This window comes from Salmo salar, unplaced genomic scaffold, assembly GCF_905237065.1.
Source record: "Salmo salar unplaced genomic scaffold, Ssal_v3.1, whole genome shotgun sequence".
Classification (NCBI taxonomy): domain Eukaryota; kingdom Metazoa; phylum Chordata; class Actinopteri; order Salmoniformes; family Salmonidae; genus Salmo; species Salmo salar.
Genome location: NW_025548030.1, coordinates 25,001 through 29,582, shown reverse-complemented (window position 1 = coordinate 29,582; position 4,582 = coordinate 25,001). Strand labels below are relative to the sequence as shown.

General features: G+C 45.0%; 1 long non-coding RNA gene across 1 annotated transcript in view; it reads right to left on the bottom strand.

Moving 5' to 3' along the window:
* Positions 1–368: 368 nt before the first annotated feature.
* The window catches only part of LOC123732602 (uncharacterized), an 8,406-nt gene continuing 4,192 nt past the window's right edge, over positions 369–4,582 (bottom strand). Inside the window, exon 3 of the long non-coding RNA XR_006763299.1 lies at positions 369–907. This is a non-coding gene — a long non-coding RNA (uncharacterized lncRNA). The remainder of the gene's footprint in view (positions 908–4,582) is intronic.

Below are 4,582 nucleotides of genomic sequence, written 5' to 3'. Positions count from 1 at the left end.
TTGAGTGTGTGTGTCCATTTTGTGTCCAGTTTGTGTGTGTTCAGTGTGTGTTCAGTGTGTGTTCAGTGTGTGTGTGTGTGTGTGTGTGTGTGTGTTCCAGTGTGTGTGTGTGTCCAGTGTGTGTGTGCCCAGTTTGTGTGTCCAGTGTGTGTGTGTGTGTTTGTGTGTGTTTGTGTGTGTGTGTTTGTGTGTGTGTCCAGTGTGTGTGTGTTTGTCCAGTGTGTGTGTGTGTGTGTTTGTCCAGTGTGTGTGTGTGTGTGTGTGTGTGTGTGTGTGTGTGTGTGTGTGTGTGTGTGTGTGTGTGTGTGTGTGTGTGTGTGTGTGTGTGTGTGTGTGTGTGTGTGTGTGTCCAGTTATTATTTCAGGGACACTGAAGAGCCAACAGAATAAACCCAAAACCCTGGATAGAGGGGCTCAGTGAATGTGGAGGTGAATGTGATCAGGTGGGTCAGTGTGTCAGAGGAGGCTCTATAGAAGGACAGAGTGCCGGCTGACCAGTCCAGATACACTCCTACTCTGTGGGAGCTGGAGGAGGGGACGTCTATGGTAGTGGAGTTATTATTGTGACAGGCAGAGTAACTGTTGTCATAGCAGAACAGACTCCAGGACTTGTCATTGGATCCAAGACAACAGTACTTAACCACTCCTCTCCTGTTGATTCCTTTATATGTCACTCCTATAACAGCCCCCCCACTCCACTCAACCTCCCCTCTCCCACTCCACTCTACCTCCCAGTAACAGCGCCCAGTCAAACCCTCTCCACACAGCACCTGTCTCCAGTCCTCAAATCTCTCTGGGTGATCAGGATACGGCTGCTTCTCTCTCCTACATGTCACCTTTCTGTTCTCCTCAGACAGAGAGAGGTGTCTGTTTACTGTGTTTAGGTCCAGTGTGAGATCACAGACATCTGATGGATGAAACCAGATACAATATTAGAAATCATCATCATTCACATTAGAATGTTAACTCACTTTTCACTAATTCATTTAATGTAGATGTTTCTAGGTATCAAAAGGAGCAGTTAAGGTAACTTGAGACTTGTTGAATGATCACATGTTATACTGTTCCGGAACTCCAATTTGAGCAGCAGCAGCTGAAAAATGAGCTCCTACAAATATTGAAATTTACATGGTTTTTAGAGTGAAGTACATCGGAAAAAAGCAAAAGAAAACTGCAAGACTGAATAGGAGAAAAAACAAGCAACAAACAAAGAAGATAGGCTTTTGAAAAATAACTATTTTTCATAAAATTGTAGTTATCTTAGCAAGCTGAATTGTTTACCAGTTGCTAAGCAGTTGCTAGGGACTCTTTTGGAAGAAGCTAGCTAGCTAACGAAGAACAACAAAGAATATCTAGTTAACAGAAGAAAAGAAAGAGAAAATCAGGACAGAAGAAAAAGGATATCAAAGTGAAACAGTTCTCTAAAGACACAGGAGACAATAATACAAGAAACAACACTTCTGTAGCTTGTCAACTATGTGTCTGTCTATCCCTGTTCTCTCCTCTCTGCACAGGCCATACAAACGCTTCACACCGCGTGGCCGCTGCCACTCTAACCTGGTGGTCCCAGCGTGCACGACCCGCGTGGAGTTCCAGGTCTCCGGCAGCCTCTGGAACTGCCGGTCTGCGGCCAACAAGGCTGAGTTCATCTCAGCCTATGTTACCCTCCAGTCCCTAGACTTCCTGGCGCTGACGGGAACATGGATTACCACAGATAACACTGCTACTCCTACTGCTCTCTCTTCGTCTGCCCACGTGTTCTCGCATACCCCGAGAGCATCGAGCCAGCAGGGTGGTGGCACTGGAATCCTCATCTCTCCCAAGTGGACATTCTCTCTTTCTCCCCTGACCCATCTGTCTATCTCCTCATTTGAATTCCATGCTGTCACAGTTACCAGCCCTTTCAAGCTTAACATCCTTATCATTTATCGCCCTCCAGGTTCCCTTGGAGAGTTCATCAATGAGCTTGACGCCTTGATAAGTTCCTTTCCTGAGGATGGCTCACCTCTCACAGTTCTGGGTGACTTTAACCTGTTGGGTCTAGGGGGCAGCATTTGCACGTCTGGATAAAAAAATGTACCCGATTTAATCTGGTTACTAATCCTACCCAGTAACTAGAATATGCATATACTTATTATATATGGATAGAAAACACTCTAAAGTTTCCAAAACTGTTTGAATGGTGTCTGTGAGTATAACAGAACTCATTTGGCAGGCAAAACCCTGAGACATTTTCTGACAGGAAGTGGATACCTGATGTGTTGTATTGATTTTAAACCTATCCCATTGAAAAACACAGGGTTTTAGGAATATTTTGGCACTTCCTATTGCTTCCACTAGATGTCACCAGCCTTTACAAAGTGTTTTGAGTCTTCTGGAGGGAGATCTGACCGAACAAGAGCCATGGAACGGTGATGTCCCATTAGACACCTGGCGCGCTACTTCATGTTGGGTACCCTCGTTCCAATACGTTATAAAAGGCTATGCATTCGTCCACCTTGAATATTATTCATGTTCTGGTTAAAAAGGCCCTAATGATTTATGCTATACAACGTTTGACATGTTTGAACGAACGGAAATATATTTTTTCCCCTCGTTCATGACGAGAAGTCCGGCTGGCTTACATCATGTGCTAACGAGACGGAGATTTTTGGACATAAATGATGAGCTTTTTTGAACAAAACTACATTCGTTATGGACCTGTGATACCTGGAAGTGACATCTGATGAAGAGAATCAAAGGTAATGGATTATTTACATAGTATTTTCGATTTTAGATCTCCCCAACATGACGTCTAGTCTGTATCGCAACGCGTATTTTTCTGGGCACAGTGCTCAGATTATTGCAAAGTGTGATTTCCCAGTAAGGTTATTTTTAAATCTGGCAAGTTGATTGCGTTCAAAAGATGTAAATCTATAATTCTTTAAATGACAATATAATATTTTACCAATGTTTTCTAATTTTAATTATTTAATTTGTGACGCTGACTTGACTGCCGGTTATTGGAGGGAAACGATTTCCTCAACATCAATGCCATAGTAAAACGCTGTTTTTGTATATAAATATGAACTTGATAGAACTAAAAATGCATGCATTGTCTAACATAATGTCCTAGGAGTGTCATCTGATGGAGATTGTAAAAGGTTAGTGTATCATTTTAGCTGGTTTTATGGTTTTGGTGACCCTGTCTTTGACTTGACAAAACATTACACACAACTCTTGTAAATGTACTGTCCTAACATACTCTAAATTTATGCTTTCGCCGTAAAACCTTTTTGAAATCGTAAAACGTGGTTAGATTAAGGAGATGTTTATCTTTCAAATGGTGTAACATAGTTGTATTTTTGAAAAATTTGAATTTTGACATTTATTTGGATTCAAATTTGCCGCTCTTGAAATGCACCTGCTGTTGATGGAGTGCACCACAGGTGGCACGCTAGCGTCCCACCTAGCCCCAAGAGGTTAACCTCCCCACGTCTACCTTTGACTCATTCCTCTCTGCCTCCTTCTTTCCACTCCTCTCCTCTTTTGACCTCACCCTCTCACCTTCCCCCCCTACTCACAAGGCAGGCAATACGCTTGACCTCATCTTTACTAGATGCTGTTCTTCCACTAATCTCATTGCAACTCCCCTCCAAATCTCCGACCACTACCTTGTATCCATTTCCCTCTTGCTCTCATCCAACACTTCTCACTCTGCCCCTACTCGGATGGTATTGCGCCGTCCCAACCTTCGCTCTCTCTCTCCCGCTACTCTCTCCTCTTCCATCCTATCATCTCTTCCCTCTGCTCAAACCTTCTCCAACCTATCTCCTGATTCTGCCTCCTCAGCGAGAGTTGCACCCCTTCTGAAAAAACCTACACTCGATCCCTCCGATGTCAACAACTACAGACCAGTATCCCTTCTTTCTTTTCTCTCCAAAACTCTTGAACGTGCCGTCCTTGGCCAGCTCTCCTGCTATCTCTCTCAGAATGACCTTCTTGATCCTAATCAGTCAGGTTTCAAGACTGGGCATTCAACTGAGACTGCTCTTCTCTGTGTCACGGAGGCTCTCCGCACTGCTAAAGCTAACTCTCTCTCCTCTGCTCTCATCCTTCTAGACCTATCTGCTGCCGTTGATACTGTGAACCATCAGATCCTCCTCTCCACCCTCTCCGAGTTGGGCATCTCGGGCGCGGCCCACGCTTGGATTGCGTCCTACCTGACAGGTCGCTCCTACCAGGTGGCATGGCGAGAATCTGTCTCCGCACCATGCGCTCTCACCACTGGTGTCCCCCAGGGCTCTGTTCTAGGCCCTCTCCTATTCTCGCTATACACCAAGTCACTTGGCTCTGTCATATCCTCACATGGTCTCTCCTATCATTGCTATGCAGACGACACACAATTAATCTTCTCCTTTCCCCCTTCTGATAACCAGGTGGCGAATCGCATCTCTGCATGTCTGTCAGACATATCAGTGTGGATGACGGATCACCAGCTCAAGCTGAACCTCGGCAAGACGGAGCTGCTCTTCCTCCCGGGGAAGGACTGCCCGTTCCATGATCTCGCCATCACGGTTGACAACTCCCTTGTGTCCTCCTC